The 19,656-nt window shown below is 31.4% G+C and overlaps 1 protein-coding gene across 1 annotated transcript in view; it reads right to left on the minus strand.

The window, feature by feature from the left end:
- Nlg3 (Neuroligin 3) overlaps positions 1–5,127 on the minus strand; it is a 112,137-nt gene extending 107,010 nt beyond the window's left edge. Inside the window, exon 1 of the mRNA XM_070642541.1 lies at positions 4,223–5,127. The gene's annotated coding sequence lies outside the window, so the exon portion shown is untranslated. The remainder of the gene's footprint in view (positions 1–4,222) is intronic.
- Between the last annotated feature and the right edge of the window lie 14,529 nt (positions 5,128–19,656).

Here is a 19,656-nt window from a genome sequence, read left to right on the forward strand (position 1 = left end):
TATATCTTTTAATACAAAAGCACATAAAAGTCATATTTATATATTTGATGGCGCATATGATCTTCACATTCTACATGGATGGATTTATTTATTTTTTATTGACTGTGTATTATGATAAAAAAAGAGAAAAAATATTTTATTGTTCCTACAATAATCTTCCTTTGGTTAAGGCTTTACGGAAAATTGAGACTGTTTGTTAAACATAATACTTGGATCAATAATGTAGGAGGGCTGAATATGAATCCTTTTTTTTAAACTTTTATTCTTAATAAAACGATAATTTAATTACATCTTTTTTCATTAAATTATGTTTCTTAATAAAGCAGAAACTAATTAATTACTCTAAAGTTGTATTTATCATGAGAATTTCTTGTATAAGTATCAACTTAAGAAAATAATCTCCCCAGATGATTTATCACAATGTAAGCACAATATAGTCTGTAAATTTATAAATGAAGCTGAATTAATTTTCAATCTGAAAATATTTTATTACACTTTTTGATATTCGAGGAACTTTAAAGGAGTTATTTACTTATTAGGGAGCTAGAGGGAGGCAATGATGAAGGTCATGACTAGCATTCTGTCAAATTTAAATCAATTATGGATCCAACTCAGAGTCTCGCCGGACTGAGGTCAGATTTTTGACCGTTTAACCGACTTGTGCTATTCAGGACCTTGTATTCCTGAACTGTTCCTTAATGTAACGATACCCAATGCTCCTATTTTAGGCTTGATCTCGGACATTGTGTGAAATTTGATCGACATCATAATAATAATAAATCGAAACAATCCCTCGACCACGTGGAAGTCTGAAATCCCAAAGTCCTGCCAACTCAGGCTGAGACTGTCTTAAAAATCGCATAAAATTCTCAGATCGATGTCTGAGCCTTACAATTTGAATTAAAAGTGGGTTTGCTAATCAAAATAATTTGAAATATCGCATGACATCCGGAATTACAACCACAACCCACACATACACAAAGTTGTCATACAAACTTTCAAAATTGAGTGTAAAATTATAAACCTTTTCTGATTATGAAAGGAAGTAAACTATAAAATTTTAGCATCTATTGTGTTTTATGTTCAATCGTTCGTGACTTTTATAAAGTTTGATTTACATTCTACAAACATGTTAAATATGATTAAAACTTATGCTTGAAATATTTGTAAGTTTTTGAAATTTATGTGCCGAAAACGTTTAGTAAAGTTTAAGTTTTGAAAACTTAAAATAATTCCTTCAACTTATCCAAAAATTCGAAAATAAATTTAAATTTAACTAAACGTTTTCGGTTACATGAAATTTATTTTCGAATTTTTGGGATAAGTTGAGAGAATTATTTTAAGTTTTCAATTGTGTTAACTACGGAATGAATCTCTAATAAGAAGCTATATAGAGATTATTTAAAAATCTCATCAAAACTTTGAATTTTGAAACTTTAAAATTTAACTTTCTTTTTTAAAATTTCTAATTGAATTGGAGAATGTCTAGTCAAACTTTAATTAAATAAGGAGTACATTTGAATAAATTTCTAAATTTTATAGCAAGAAACGGACAATTGAACTAGAAATTGGTTAAAATTTTACAATTTATTGAAATTAAGAAATTGAGAATTTGGATCGTTTAACAATTTAAAACAATTGAAATTGTAGATATGATTTTCAAAAATGAAAATTTTAATCTCATAAATATAAATAATTGAAATTTTAAAAATATAAAAAAAATTTAATTCTTAATAAATTAGAAATTTTAAATTTTAAAAGTTTGTGAATTTATAAAAATTTTAGAAATTGGTAGTTTCGAAATTGGAAACAAATTTTGAATTTTTGAAGGTTTAAACTTTTGAATTTAATGTTCTTTAATTTACTTTTTACAATTCTAATAAGAATTATTAAGCCAAAAAACTGTATAATTTTCAAATAAATGTCTGAATCTTGAGTTTCATCCCCAATTCCAAGTAATTTTTCTGTTCATGACTTGTTCATTTAAAATCCAAGAAATTTATAAGAACAGAAACAAAAGAAAACTATTTCCATCTATCCTGAGCAAATATTCATATTCATTAAAGTAAAAGTTTACATCTACATGGACATCTATTCATTAAGATGATAAATAAAGTTCTTAGATGATAAATTGGATTATTTACTAAAAACTTGTAACTAGAAATCGAAAAGTTTTATTTGTCATTTTTGTTCAAAAGCTTTAAAAATTCAAGAATTCAAGAAGAATATAAAGTAAAATTACATGAAAAATTCATTTTCTTGGTCTTTACAATTTGATTTAGATTTTGAGATTCTATTACTTAGTATTGTAGCAAAAGGATGTCGAATTGAGGACAAAATAGAAAAAGAATCAATTTTTACAGCAAAATTCATCTAAAAATTGCAACAAATTTACCAAAAAAATCCAAAAAAAATCAAAAATGCGCTAAAAAAATGCAGCAAAAATTAAAATCCATCCTAAAAATCCATCAACTAACACGTGAGAAACAAACACCAATCCAACCCCACAACCAATTCAATTATGTCCAACACTTAACCTTCCATGAAATGCTTCATTTCAATTCAAAAAGGAAACAAAAAGAAAAAGAAGCTGAAAAGCATCTCAATTTAATTATTTCTCACACCTTTCAAATGAGAAAAAAGAACATAAAACGTTCCTGTTTTAATTACTTCTGTCGAAGATATAAAAACTTCGTACTCCCCCCTCCCCCAACGTCCCCCTCATTTCAACAGAAATGAATTTTTCTTTCATGTTATTTTTCTGTATTTCCATTAAAAAGCCTGCCTGGCGATTCATTATCAATTTTTGAATAATTTTAATGTTATTTAACTCAATTAAGGACGAGCTTCATGCTGGGAAGATTTTTTTACGTCTTCAAATTTTTATAGACAAAGACTAATAATTTGGCATTAAAATAGGGATGTGCCATTATGAAGCTGATATTGATCCTTAAAAGTCAAATTTTACATCCAAGTTTTATGAATCTTGTTGACTTGGTGATTCTCGCGAAAGATGAATGAATTTTGTGTAAAGGAAGGTAATTAAAAAATTTGTTTATGCTGAAATTATTTGATTAAGATCTATTTTTGAGGATTTCATTCATCGCTATGAAAAGGTATTTTTTGGCTTAATTGCTCTTTGATAAATATTATGGACGTTTTCTTATTGCTTAATTATAGCTTCGTGTTATTTTGTGATTGAGGCTTGAAGAAGGAGGGTATGAGATGTTGGAGTATTAAAGGTCTTTTAAGAGTCTAGACTTAGTTGCTAATTGCTAAATTTTATTAAACAAAATCTGGCTCTTGGCTGACAAAATTTTGAATTGATTCCGGATTTGATTTTTATTCGGAATCATGTCAGAGTTGTGCCAGGCTGATGTCAGATTTCAGGACGACTAACCAATTTGTGCTATTCAGAGGGTTCTCCCATTCAAAATATATCGGTTCTTACAAAAATTAAGAGCATTAAACGACACTCAGGGATGGTACAACAGATCATAGATCGCAGTGCACTTTAGTCATCGACGGACCCTAATCTTTAATCTATTCTATTCTAAAATTAAGAGTTCAATATATTCCCTAATTTCAAGTTTCTAACTAAACTCCTCATAATCCACAATCAGAGCTCGATTCATTGATTCAGATTTTGTATGAAGTCGTCATGAATCTATAAGAGATTTAGTATGGAATCAAGTCAATTCAAGCTCCTTTTTCCATACAGAATCCGATTTATCTTCGAGCTTTGTCTGTGATTTTCTTAAATAGTCGTATTTTTAACAAACATAATTAAGTGCCCCTCTAAATCAGGCACTATAAAGTTCAACCAGAATAAACTTGAATAAGAGTTGAAAGTCGACTAGAACTGCATTAAAATTTTGTAATTTACTTATTAAATTATGCATTAAAAACGTATTTTTAAGCCCTTTTGATCAACATCCTCGAGACTCCCTAAATTAAAATGTATCATAGACCCACTATTCTTCCCTCTTTTTCTAATTAGTGAACCTAATGAGCTTGTATGGACGAAAATACATTATCACTAGTAAGTGGCAAGTTTGTGCTCAAATGATGTCTAGTTCTAATATATTTTTGTCTACTCGGCTGATGATTGAACTACAAAGGGTAAATAATCATCATAAACCCACAAAAATCGACTTTTGTGCTTACATTGCAATCCAATACATTTTCATATCCAAAACCATAAACAACAATATAAAATTACTTTAAAATCCTCTAAGTAAGTCTGCCGGTTCTCATAATTATCCAAAAGTCCACAAAGTAAAATATTATGTTTTTTTCCTTTAAATTCACTTCCTAAGTCATTAAATTTTCACAACAATTTCGCCGCACTTCCACGTATTTTTCATCACTTTCTTGTCAAAATAAATTTTATTCCTTCAACATCACCCGAAAAACCACTCGAGATGAAAAAGTTTTAAAGATAAAAAAATTTCTCTTCCCGTCCACGCTGAATATTCTTTATGTAGGTTAACAAGATTAAAGTAAAGTTTTTCATCAGCGTACCGAAAATTTTTCTTATTTTTTTATTTCCTTTTTTTTCCTCTTTTTATCTCATCTCATTTTTCATTCTTCAGTACCGAATTCACACATTTCATTTTTTTCTTATTTTTTTTTCACTTTAATTCTCATTGAACGACAACAAAACCGACGATGATGATGATGATAATGATGATGATGAGTATCCTTATTGTTCAATGTAATGTGATGTGAATTAATTCTTATTTTTTTTATTTATTTTTGTTAAAGCTTGAGGAGGTGAAAAGGAAAATACGACACAAAAATTTTTATTTATTTATTTTTTTTGGTTCCTTCAACACTGTTGGATGTGGATTAAACTTATTTCCATTTTTTTCTCATTTCAATTCCGATTTAATTTCGATCAATTTATTTATTTAAATTGTCAAAAATGCTTTTCAATTCCACATTAATTTTAATTCCATTAGGTTCCATTAATTTAGCACATTTGGCTTGTTGGGGAAGCACACACAATTTTTATTTTTTGGTAAATAAAGATGGAATTTAAGGAAATTCCTCAATTTTTTTTTTATTCTTAAATTTCACATTCACTTTTTTTTTAGACACGATACAAATCCGAAACGAATTTAAGACCAGCCGCACCGAATGCTGAGTGGAAATTGAGTGAAGTCATCAACCAGAGAATAGGATTCGTATAGACGGAATGGGAAAGTGAAGGAATGCACTAAGCACTTCCAAATGTGCATTTTCCAAAAAGCATTTTTTCATATAACAAGCACGACATTGGATGTGCGCATGTGCGATGGGAAAATTCACATTTTTCTAAAAATATCCCCTTTTCGATGGTTTGTGTCTCGACTAAAGATTGAATATTGAATGATATGAAATGAACAAGACTGCCTTAGATTCATTACATTAAGGATGTTAGGTGTGCATGTGAGAAATAAAGGAATGAAAATCAATTCATTAAATTTATCTACATTATTCAGTAGACATAAATCGTACACAACTCGCTTACACTTTAAGAATGCACTACTTGCAGTTTAATTAATTACAAATTCATGGCATTCATGCTTGGTTGATTCTTGCTTATTTTATAATTCTCAGTATTTTTTTTAAAAAAGTTTATCTTGACCTGGATCTAGTTAGGCTGTAGTAATTCTTTTTTAAATGGTGTTAATAAGATGTAATTTTGAGTTATCATGGGATTATATTGAGCATGAAGTCGTTTTCAATTTTGGATGAAGTCTAGTAAATTGTTCTATGCAAGATCTTCAACTTCTTGCTCTGATAAAAGGTACGTACCCTTGCATATCTACCAAAAAGTCATATCTTATATCAAATGGAAGCTTATACACCCCAAAAGCACAATATGACATGAATCCGGGACCAGAGCGTTGTAAAACCGGATTTGACGCAATCTCGGAAGAAAACTGGCACAAAGCTGTCCCCACGTAGCATTATTGTAGGTTTATTTACGTCCTCTCTCAGTTTGGGTACAAATAAGTACTATGAAATAAGTACTATGACATGCATACGGAACGTCTAAACCCTAATTTATCCTTTGGGACACTCTACCAGTTCAGGATATTGCGGATTTTGCCTTAATTATGTATTAATCCATTCCATCAGCATAAGATTCGAACTTCTGCTCATTTATGTCAACCAATTCATCCTAAACCCCACCAAACGAGACCCAATTTCTAGTTCCAACTAAACATATTTATCTAAACACTTTAAAAAATTTAAAAATCCCAACAAGAAACCGAGCAACAGCACCAGCAGCACCAACAAAACAAAAGAAAGGAAATTCAATAGAAAATCTTTCACGTTCAACATTTTTTATTCTTCTCTTCTCTTATCATTTGAGCTCACACCCTCCTTCGCCCTGCTTCTTATTCCATAAGTTACTCGCTTTTGATATTGAATCTGTGCGTTTATGCCAGGAATAGGAAAATTTATTGCTTGCTGTGTGCATGGATTCTTTATTTTGTTATTGAATTTATATTGCTTAGATGAATGGGAATTAATTTCTACTTCAAGAGATTCTTGCTTCAAGTTTTAATGAGATGGGGAACTGTAGATTCCTGGAATAAATAAATTAATGAGGAGATAAGGATCGACAGCTTATTATGGGAATTTTAAGGTTTTTTAATTGAGTAATTTATTTATATGAAGATTTAAGAATTATTCTATTATTTTGTATGTCTGGAGATGGAAATGTACTAGACATCGGTAATTGGTAGACAGTAGTCAACTTCAGATGCAAACTAAGGTGGAATTACAATTGATCTGTACGGCCAGCGATAGAAATAGATAAGTATATTTCTGGAGAATTCTGGACTATAAATACAGAGCCTCAAATGGCTTTTTGATTCTCTTACTTAACCTCTCAGTAACAAAATCCCAAACACAAGAAAGGAATCAACCCTCTACCCTAAAGATCGTAACGCAAGTAACTGTAACGTTACTCTATAGATCAGAAACAGTCCTCTCAACCTTATAAACCAAGTTGGTGTAACTAAGAACAGCAAAAAAGAACTCAAACCCGAATAGACATCAGACCCGAGTCATTTTGATAGATTAGTCGACCATAACGCCACTGCTGGCTGCTTTTTTGCTGTCAAACCAACTCAGCATCAGTTTCACTGAAATAGAAAACTTCAAGTAAACCTTTGCCCTGGAGTTGAACGACCCCATCCCCTGAATGTGCCCTCGTCATTGCATGTATGTGAATTACTGTCTTTCTTCTTTGTTGGCCTTACATTACCAAGTGCAATACTGTCTGCAAGTCTACATCTATAGCTTCTTTTCATGAGTCATGATTAAAGATCAGTTCATTAAATTTCAACAAAGTTGCAACATTCAAACAAATTGATCCAAAATCCATATTTCTCCAGACTATCATTCCCAAAAATCTAACGTCATCCATTGCCATCAGTCGATTAATATACCAAGAATAAATTTCCACTCAAATGATCCATTGCCAACAGTAAGTCATTAAGTTGATTCATTAGTCTACATTTCAAAATTTACTCCAATTAAGCATCTAGTCAATATACTTTTTTTTGGAAATTCTATTTCAATAAAACTCATTCACAAGCATCTCTAATGTGGGTTCTTATTTGCTTTGCAAAGCTTCGTCTCACAATCGTTTTTGAATTTTCATTAAGGCACACAACAAAAAAGGGATTCTAAGAATTTTTCAAGCATTTATGATACAATTTTGATAATAATGAGTAAGGATACCTAAATATCATGAACCTAAAGTCATTGAAGCAATGATTGTGAATCAGTTTATTGAAATTTACGAGACGATATCAAAAGCTCTAATGGCCAACATTTATTATGTGATACATCTACAGACAACAGTACAAAAAAAATAATAATAATTTGAAATTATATCCTACAAGTCAGAAAATGTATTGGTACATACCAAAATAGTAAGGCATACGGAAAAGCAATTATTATCAATGATTCATGGACTTATGGTTATGACATAGATTATATTCCATAATTTATTCTTCTATCCAATGCTTCAATGACCAGTTTATAGTGCTATGATGATGACACACAACATTAACTTAGTAAAAATAAGTATTGAAGTGCAGTGATAAACGTTTCCGTTATCACTATTTTGTTGGTGTTAAGTGTCGAATCTGGATGGGATATTTGTAGCAGTTATTAGAGGGATTTAAGGTTGAGTTATTTTTAGTGAATTTAGTTTTTTGAGCTTTAAGGTTTGATGTGTTGTTAGATTGAATATCTGAATTCAGTGATTTATAAGGGGTGTTACTTAAGAGTGATGACATATTATAGGGATGCTGGGCTGGACATGCTCCTGTACAAGCTAAGAGACTGCTTTTGGGTGCCGTAGTGGTATTTAGCAATCGATAGAGCTAATTTTAGGCGGCACCTATAAGAAGCCATGAGTCACAATTGATCTGTATTTCCAACAAAGTAAGTAAGTAAGCAGTGGCAATCCTGTACCATTAAAGATGTTCTTTGTTTATTAGAGATAGCTAAATGATCCCCAGAAGCTCCGTTAAGCAAGATCCTACTTTAAAGATGATAAAAGATCACATGGAATACCAAAGAACTCTTGCTGTTGATTGAGACAGTATGGAAGTTGGAATTGGAAATTGACAGACGAGAGCCATCTGAGGGAGTCCATGCATCCAGAGTAGACAAGACTTTGAGGGTTCAGACTGTAAATATCAAAAAGGCGCCTTTACTGTGGAGCCCTGGCAACAATACATCGATCAAAATTGATATGTATGGGCAGAGTAAGTAAGTAAGTAATTTACTTTAGTAGTGTCCAGTAGGTTTATCAATGCCGGGATCAATTCAGGAATTCAGTATTGAATTGTGCAAACTTTAAATTGGGAATCAGAGGTGTATTACGGAGAAAGGAGGGATGGAGATGTGTTTTTGGAGTAAAGCGGATATATGCATTTTTTTCATTCACTTTTAAGAATTTTAATAACTTTCTAAGAGAAATAGATTTAAGCCCAGCACAAATTCGACCGATCTTATAAGCCTGACTGATTTTGAGAGCATAATAAGCCAACCAAGTTCCCAATTCTCACTAACTAAAACAACAATTAAATTCTCATTGTACAGCATCATCAAAGACACACATGCAAATTAAACAAATTAATTTATCTCATCAGAAAAACCTAATAAATCAGCATGATGGTGTCAATAATAATAAATACGTCAATTGACATGAAATTTACAAGTTAGAAAATCACAATAAACTGTGAATGATGAACTTCAGCTACTCAATCTGCATGAGAGAAAATATTGAATTTATTGCGCTCTAACTGTTCCTTAAATAAACAAATAATTAATGTAGAAATGATTTTTTCCTACTTTTTTGCTTCTTCCTCTTTCTGCTCATTCGGCATTTTGATGAATGATTTATTTATGTACTCTGTTGCCCTTTTTTGCTATTTTTTGGCATTGAAAATTATTTCTGATGTGGATGGTCGAGGAAATCTGAAATTAATGCAATTAGGAACAATTTTTTTGAATATGAAATCGTGAACTTCAAAGTATATTTCCAAATGCTTGCAGCAATTGCTGACTGTGCACAAAAAAAAAAATAAAGAATCTTAATGCTTTAATCTTTGTCTTATGCAAAGAATAAAGAGATGGAAAGCAGAACTGCTCATTGCAAATAATCAAATAAAAATGCTCACTTCAAAAGCTAGGAAATGGATAAAAAAAAATGCAAAAAAAAGTCAGAAAAGAAAAGGAAAATAAATACTTGAAGATATTTGAACTCTTTTATTATGCTTCTGTGATTTTGATGGGTTTAAAGTTTCTTGATGATTTTTAATTATTTGCTTTTGTTCGTTAAATACATTGAGTGTTGAAATAGACAAGAATTTTGTGTTAATAAAGGAATAGAATGATAAGAGAAATTGGTTTTTGAAATTCTAAACTGGGCTGGGAAATGAAGATTTAAATTATTTTAAATTTGAGAATTATTTGAAAAAAGTTAAAATTTTGAATAAAAAATTGAATGAAAAGGTTTAAAAGTTTGGAATTTCAAAATTTGAAAATTTTTGAATTAGAATTTTAAGAATTTGAAGCAATTTGATTTTACGAAAATTAAATTTTCTAAGAATTTAAAAATTTTCAAAAAAATATATAAATTTGAAATTTTTAAAAAAATAAAAAATTAGAAAATTAAAAAAAATATTGAAATTTTTAAGATAATTTGAAAATAAAAATTCCCTTAAAATTTAAAATTTGAAAATTGAGAATTTTTACAAAATTTCAAATTTAAAAAAAAAAACAAAATTACAAATTTTAAGAGTTGAAAAAGTTTAAGAATCAAATTTAAAGATTTAAATTTTTCCAATTATAAATACCAAAAAAACCTAAAAACTCATTTTTTTTAAATAAATAATAAAAGTTTTTGAACTTTTTAACAAAATTTATTGTTTTCAATTTCAAAAAATCATCAATTTCAACTCCGTTTATATCTTGTACTGCTCCTCATCCTTTAACTATCCTCACACCACCCAAGCATCCCCATTTATTCTCAAATTCAAACCAATTTTGTTATCTCGAAATTCAAACTTTTAATTGCATGCATTTCAATATTATTTCCTAAGAAAAAGAACCAAAAAATATTAAAAAAGCCAGATAAGAAAAAATTTACAAAATGAAATTTTAGTCAAGATGAAAAAAAGAAGATATCAAAACAAGAAGAAATAATTTTGGCGTTTTATTTTCATTTGCAAAGCAAAATAAAAGTCGTGAAAAAATTGAAAACAAAATAAAGAGAAGTCTGGTGGAAATGAAAAGTTTTTTAGGAACAAAAAAAAATGTTTACATAACGATGTTATCAAAAAATTATTCCTTTACATTGCATGAGCATAACATAAACACAAAATGTATAAAAATTCGAAAAAAGAGAAAGAAAAATTAGACAAGTTGGGAAGACTCTGGGTGAATAAAGCGCATTTTAGGCTGATGATTTGCAGATTGGTTGACTATTAGTTCAAAGGTGGCATAAAGAGGGTCAGTTTAATGTAATTATTCACAATTTGATTAATTGCGAGTCCCACATGTCAATGTCCTGCTGCTCCTGACTAGAACAGTGAAGCAACACTCTAAGACCACCAAGATCAGTGGTGGTCAACCTTCAATGTATAGTACACCTTGATTCGCAGTACGCCTTGCCGCGCAGTAAACCTTGATGTGCAGTAAACCTTGATCAAAACCAGACAAGCATACGGTTCGTGGCATTTCTCAAGAAGTCGACGGCATATTAGTCTACCACAGCCCTGACTGCACACACTGATAGCTTACCACTGACCTAGACACTCCCTAGCATCGAACCCAGTTTGATAGAGTTAGAGACCAACACCCTCCCCACTCCACCAATCCCTACCTTACCCAGAACATTAACCAATCTTTATTCAACATTAATGAGGCATACTGTCTAACTCTTCCCCACAATATCCATCAAAATTCCCGTCATTATAAATGAAAACAATCCAACACGAAATGTATTTTTTTTTTATTTTTCAAAAAAACTGGTGCCGTAACCCTTGATGTAATTCTCATTTCCCTCAAAAAAAAGTGCACTGTGAATAACACGGTTTGAAAACAGCTGGGATGTATCCAGCTGTGAAAGTTTTGAGATGTTTTAATGCATGTATTGAAGCACATTAGGTATTTATGATGAATAATTTGTAGTGAGTACATTTTAGAAGCAATTTTCAAGTCATTCTGGTTAAACATTGTTGCTGTCAATTTCCTTGACAAATTACTTAATATAATTTATATTTGGTTTGGTGATTCATGTGGAATTGAAATGGATGAAAGTGGAAAAGTGGGGATGAGTCTGGAATTATTTGGATTTAGAACGTTTTGTGGAGTTGGCTAAACAAAGCTAAGTGTCAGGATTGGTGCCTAGATCTGTAAATGAAGGTTTACTTCCTTATTTACTACTGAAGCCATACTGATCAATTGCAATCCATGACCTCACATAGTTAACGTTTAATCTAGGAATTTAAGCATTTTTTGGGCTATCTTGGATCATGATTCCAAGTATAAGGACGTAATAAAGCACATTTAGCACTAGATGGGTCATTAGACACTACATTCCTTTAGATCAGTCTGTACAGAATTGAATTAACTTTACATCGGATATCTCATCAATCTAGCCCATAAATCTTCAATTTTCCTACTCTAAAGTGCCTTAGCACCCTATGAAAGTATCAGCCGAGTACAAATAGCTCATCACGACTCGAAGTCTATAAGGTAAGTCTCAGTCAACTCTAAATTTTTGTCTGCTCTAGCAACGTAGTCAAGTAAGTCAAAATTCTCGATCAACAATCTCCAAAAACAGTCAATTAAAATTCATCTAGCATGCCTGTGCTCCATAAGAACAATCATTAGTCACAAGACACTCACACAATCATGTCCTCAACCATTGATACAGAATCAACAAATATCAAGCCACATGCAAATGCACCAAGAACTAATCATGCAAGACACCCAAAAAAAGGCCATTTCCATTCAATCTATCGATTATCGTAAAAAGTTAAGCATATCCACCATCAGAAATCTCTCAGAATTTCTACTAATTAATTTACGATAATGTGAAAACGTTTTCAATCACAACACTTGTGTAGAATCAAACTAGCATAGGTATGGATGCATCCGTGTGTAGTCATTTCTCAGCGTTACGAACGTATAAAAAAAAAATAGTACTTGTAATTAAATTAAATTGCTTCTATCGCTCTTTATGCTGCACTTTTTTGTGTTTCTTCTTCTGTGCATCCCATCACCTCCTCCTCATTTCTATTTTACTTGCTTTTGATACTATTTTAAAAAAAAAAAATTATCGCACATGGCGTACGCGATACGAATGCGAATAATTTTTTTTTGTTGTGTACAGCATGCAGTTAAACATGCACATATGGCAGTATTTTTTTTATGTTTTACGCCATGCACAAGCCATAATTTAGTCGGTGAGATTGGAGAGAATAAGAGAATTTTTTTTTTGGGGTACATAGAAGTGAGATTGAGATGACTGCAATGTGTGTGCATGGGAGAGAAAAGAAGGTCTTTTGTGAATAACTAAATCGCCATCCATAGAGTCCCATAAATCGTTTTACACTCACAAAAAGGAGATTATTTTTTTTCCGTGCATTTTAATCTGCTTGCTACAGAATGAAAAATTAATGCTTTTTATGGCTGTGCGAACCTTATTATAAAAATATCTCACATGCTATAGCTTTTGTTTATATCTCTTTGGGTTGAACGTCAAGTGTCATCTTTAGTTATGTCTACATATATACACATATACACCTACATTGTGCAACGGCACGACAAACAGCTTACATAATTAGCTTTCTTCTTATGTTAATTTTATGTACATAATCCCTTCCCTTCAGCTCTTTTTATTTCATTATTTTCCTGCAACAGATGCACAACTTTTCACAAAATTTACATGCACATATCATGAATTTTAATTAATTATATCACTCAAGTACAATTTTTTTTTTTTTTGGAATTATTCTTAAAAATTATGCGGTGTTTACGTTTGGTTTGGATGGCAACTGTAAGTGTAAACTTGTGGTGACAATAATTAAATGCTTTAAATGAAGATTCTCGCTGCAATTGAGATGCTAGGTAGGGATTAATATTATTTTTTGTTTTGTCACTTCATTTAGATGCTGGAAGAGATGTTTGAGTAATTTTTGATGCTGTTTAATTTTTGTAGATTTTTTTTGGGAAGGTTCGTTGAACTTTTTTGAATTCTTTGTCATGAATTGCTTAGGAATTCTTTCCTAATTCTAGAATCCACAAGGTAAAAGGCAACCAGAAGCTCCAAAAGCTATTAGATATGATTAATACCAATAATGATGAAGAATTCGCTTTAATTGTCAAATGTTCTTGATTATTCACAGCCTGTTCTACTCAATATTAATACATATCATAAACAGAAACCTAGTTGACGCTATAAAGCACTCTTAATACATTTAGAATAATTTTTTAAAAACTTTATTCATCATCATTGATACTAATCATAACAAGTAAATGTTCCTGATATTTTGATTATGTTAGTGAATTGTTTGATTGTAACAGATTTGGATTTTAATGAAAAATAGTCATTATTCAAGTGTTTTTCCAATAGTTGAGATCAAAGTATATTTTGGGAATAATTATGTAAAGTATTTAATAATGTCTAAAATCTAGTAAGTTTAATTTAAACTGTTTAACTTGCTCAATTTTTAAATTTCAATAATTTTAGCTTGATTTTGTGCTTTATGGGTGTCATCAGCAACTGCTTATCACATGACACTAATTCCAAAAACACCACAAATTGTATACAAAGCCTCTCATTACAAGAATCAAATCCAGGACTTCTAAATTTCTACAAATATCCTCACAAACAGCCATGGTGGATTATCATAACAGTTACTATTGTTCATTTACTTTTTGTAGGCATATTATGGTATTACTGGACACGATATAGATCAAAAAAGTCTGGCGATCGTCGAGAGCTTCTTGATGAATTTTCCGTTGAGACTTCACCTCAATCCTCTCCTCCTCCCCTTAAAACTATTACCTTATAAGTCATAAAAATGAACCCGAGTGACACATTAGAAGGAGGGTCCGTTAAACAGATGCCATCTCTATTTGGCAGTCTTATCAAGGTGCCATCTGCAATTTGTCGCATTACAGAAACGACTTATATTCGATGTTCATAAAAGACTTCAATACAGCCTTCAAAAGCTCCTTGGTGGACCCATTTTCATATGTGTCGCTCGGGGTATCAAAATTGATACAATGTATTATATTTAAACTAGATTGTATTACACAATAGTAACTAAGTAGACATAACTAGACAAAAATAAAATGAAAAACCGCCAATTTCTCTACAAAATAATCTCAGATCTATTCCTATCAATCCAAGCCTTCAACTATCGATTGACATTCAAAATCATAACTTCACCATTTTTTACAGCTGTGCCATTAATCTTAAAAGTAAATATTTTAAACCCTAGCACATTTTTTTGTTGTTACGAAAGATTAACTTTGGATTTGATGAAAGAAACATCAACGACTAATACTGCTGATGAAGATGTCTAATACACAAAAGTATTATTCTGGCGTCTAGTTTCACAAAAATATGAAGAAATTTCAAAAAAAAAATATTTTTTTCATCTTCTTCCATCAATCTTTAGCATGATCATCATCATCAGCATCGAGTAGCTGATTGAATTATGTCGAAAATGAAAATAATATTTATAGGAAATTTAATATTTAATGCATACGTAAGCATGCTGTTAAATCAACTCTCATTTTTCTATCAAAGTTTTTTTTTAGATTTTTGTGTGGATTGGAAGAGATGTATATTGAAGGATAAGGGGGTCTTCGGTTTGAATATTTGGTTTGGGACTGGAAGATGCAAGTCATGAACCGATTGTGATCGTATGACGGATATAGAGTGATTGAGTGTTGTAGCTGGGGAAGAGACACAAGCTTGCTATACTGCCATTGGAATCCGCGAGGGAAAAGAGTAGATGCTCCAAGAGTAATATGGCGTAGGACGGTAATGAAAAAAGGCCATTTAGTTGTCAAAACTGAGAATTTGTGCAAGATTTGTGATACAGCCAGCAACAGAGTCAGATGGAAAGCATTTTATAGCAACCTAGACTCCAAGTCGAAGCATGGTTCCAGTAAGTAAGTAAGTAAGGACTACTCTAAATTCTCCTCCATTCCCCTTCCTAGCCTTCTATATTTTTGGAATTTCTAAATCCCTCTCCTCAATTTTTGGTACGACTCGCCTCAAAAAACCTTAAAATCCAGCAAATAATAGAATTTTGTCCTAAAAAGAAGGTAAGAGAGTTCTTGACTCTAATCAACCCCACGCACCCTCTTTCCCTCTTCCTGATCACTGGTTATGCATCGCTGCGACAAATTGCAATTCTTAAAGCGCCAAAATGAGCCAAAACAGCCATGATGTTGTCCTTGTGGCACCTAAACTGCCATATTTCTGTCGTTATGGCGACGTAGTGTTGCCCCGGTGGATCCTCAATGTCACTCAGTCATCACATCATATAAAACCATCTCCCTTTTGTTTCTGTTTTTGTATTTTCCTTTCAACAACTGCTTGCGAATTTCCCAGAATAAAAAAATAACATAAAACTGTACATAAACAAAGCAACAAAATGTCTTCTTTTTGACTTGATTTTTTTTTTTCTTTTTTCTTCTTGTGCACGCGAAATAACTGAAAATTTTGAAATATTTTCTCCCTCTTCTTAAGAGATGCACTAAAATACAGAATAAAAAAAAGTGAGCGAACAAGAAGTAGAAGAAAAACATTTACACAAAATGATGACAAGAGAGAGGAAAACAGAGTGAAAATTTATTTTTAAATTTTCCGAAAATAAAAAAAAAAGTTTTTCTTCTTTTTTCTCCTTAGTTCTTTTTTTGTTGAGCAACTTCCACGTTGATGTTTGATTTATGAATGCTTATGTGTTATTTTCAGTCAAAATAATGAAGATGAAATGATTATTACAATAAATAAAACAATGAAAGATCTTGGCATGGCAATAAATGAGGTACAAATTGAGACATTAACATATAATAAAAAAATAGACATCGTGTGATAAAGAAAACGTGAATTTGATGGTTTGAGGAGAGTAGAAGTGATGTGGTTTGAAACATCATGTTTGAGGAATATACTGCATAGTAAATGTTTGTGTTAAGTTGAACTGATGATCATGCTTGTTATTTCCTATTCCTACTCACTTTAGTTTAGTGTAAAGTGCCATACAGCTTAATTAACACACTGGAGTAAGATGTATCGTAGTTTATACTAGAATGTGCAAGATTCTATTTTGGATGTGTCATTAAGCAACTTTAGGTATAGAACAGGATCAAAATTTTGAATTCTAATATTGAAGAAACGGAAATTGGCATGCTGATGACGGCAATCGTCAACAAGGCGGTCTTTACCGCCAGTAATCAGCTCCCATTATGCCCTGCGGATTGCGTCCTTACCAGGGATAGAAACCAACCTAGTTAAACAGGCTGCGATAAGTCGATCGTATGCCTTGTTGCATATTTGACATTTGTGCAACTTACTACAATATGTCAACTAGGTCTATTTTCAACTCTGGAAGGAACTAACTTGTTAGGATTACAATATATTTGCAGAATTGCGCGAATCGGTTAATCAATCAAGAAATCTGGCTACATCTTGCCGCGACTTTAAATCCAGCATCATTCCAGAATTATGCCAAAGTAGTGCCAGATTTTGGACAGATTTACAAACTTGTATTTAGATTAATTAGTAGCCAGCAATAGAGCCACTTCAGGCGTCATCTAAGGAAGACCATAGATCACAATTAATCTGTCCAACCAACAAAGTCAATAAGTAAAAAGAATTAAAAAACATTTCCGGTTTGCGCTTCATAATCACCTGGAAGTTCGGTACTTATGACCTTTTAAGCATATTTTTCTCTCATCTTGTTTTCTTTCAATAATCTTTTCTTTTCACATTTTTCTTTCTTTTCTAAACTTTCTTAAAGCGAATCCTACAAAATGCAAGACAAAAATTTTTTTTAAATTTATTTTCCTCCCATTTCTATCGATTTTTTTTGTCTTCGTCTTATTTGTTGATGTTTAAAAATAATGTCAACGGAATTTCCATTGTGCTAAGCAAGTGAAGAAGCATTCCTTGGTAAAAAAAAATAAGACATTCCTTTTGAAGTTCAAAGCTAATATGTATAAATATGTAAATTTAATTTTCAGCACGAGAATTTTCATGAAATCATTTACCCTTCATAAAGTTCGCGGTAAATGCATTTAAATGTAAATTAAAGAAGGAAGCTTTAAAGAGAAATTTTCTGTTTTTTCAGTTCCTGAATCAACAATTATAAAAAATTGTTCAATAAATTTAGTGCAAATAAAAGAGAACAATATTTACATTTAGTGAATGTCATGCAAAAAAGAGAAGAGAAATTGTCGTACCCAAGGTCCCATGTGCTATAGCAATATATTCACATCATTATTTTCTTACAAGACACAGATTATTCTCACTGAATATCAAATTTTATGTAAAATATTTATAAAATCTAAAGAAGAAATGTCTTTTTTTGATGAACGTGACATTTTACAAAGTTATGACTGGATTTTCGTTCTTCTTTGATGATTAACATCTTTTTTGGAAAATATAAAGCTTTTGTTTAAAAGGTCAAGTGCTTTTTTGCAGCTTCTTTTGCTCAACTGTATCGTGTTGAAGTGACTTGGAAAAATATTTATCAAAGCTTTATATTTTTGAGCTTTAATATTTTTGAATCATAATACCCACGTAGAGTGGAACAGTGAAGAGATGAGTTTGACTCATCTACCAGATAAAGAATATACTTTGCTTTCTCGATTCCGAAAAATCTCGAAAATTTCAATCTCGATCCCGAAAATTTATCGGGACCGGAATTTCGAGAAAGCATAACTCTGAGTATACTGAGTATACTAATAGCAAAGTTGCTATTAGGGTATGGATCCTAAGTCTCGATCGTATAGATTTAGCAGAAGCGCTAGATAAGATTGTTCGACAAATTTGACTAGAAAATAGTTAAGGCGTGAAACTGGATAGATAAAGGAACATAGAAAATTAAACAGTCAAATAGTAAGTCAAACTACAAGACGTCCTTAAGTGTACAAAGACAGGGCAAAGACGGACAAGACAGCACACCAACAGACAATCAGACGCAATGACTGGGATATGAGTAGAATAGTCAAATTCCAAAAAGGCTAAACTATTTGATCTATGATTAACGAATAGACTTCTTAATACACTTCAAAACTGCATCTAGACCAGCAAATAGACTATGTGAAGTTTAAGTTGCAACAAAAGTCATTTTATCTAGCTTAAACTCAGAGTCTTCGTGATAAACTGTTCCAAATAGCTCACTTCGGATAATCGATTAAGAATCTGGTCCTTGGTTGCCAAAAACCAAGCCTATAGCCGGATTTATGATCGATAAACAGATTTGTTTTATTAAGGTGACATTCCTTAACCATTGTTCTAGGTCATGAAAGTCTCAAAACTACACAACGTCTTTTATTTTCTGGGTCCTATCCAGGGTTTGAGCAATAAACTTAATATTCTATCCTAGACCATCTTGGATACAGAGAGAAATTTTATTAGATGGCAGTCAAAATATAGCTTTATGATTCTTGTACCTATTTTTAATTACATGTCAAGTTCCCAAATGGTTAGGATTTATCAATTTGTATCTCATGATTCTTCAAAATAACGCTACAAGTTAATTCTATCAACTTTGACATAAGTCGACTCTGAATTGTGAGTTAAATCCAACCCCATCGCTAAATTGTAACAAGATACAATCCCCCAAAATAAAAAATTCCATCTGCTTATTTAATTTGACACTCTAAAACTTTTTTTTATTCAATTAAATTAAAGCACTCTCAAGTCACTATCAACATTTTAACATTTCATCTCGACTTTCCAAAACAAGCAGCAAACAAAAGTCAGCTTGCGCCTAAATTAATTCAGGGATAAGTTACGCAGTGTGAATGTGAGAAAAGCAACAAGAAAATAAAATAAAAAATTTAAATTTTTAATCTCAAAGTGAAAAAAAATCTCTTTTT

The sequence above is a fragment of the Chironomus tepperi genome, unplaced genomic scaffold, assembly GCF_022539635.2.
Source record: "Chironomus tepperi strain 1889 unplaced genomic scaffold, CSIRO-AGI_Ctep_v1 contig_298, whole genome shotgun sequence".
NCBI lineage: Eukaryota > Metazoa > Arthropoda > Insecta > Diptera > Chironomidae > Chironomus > Chironomus tepperi.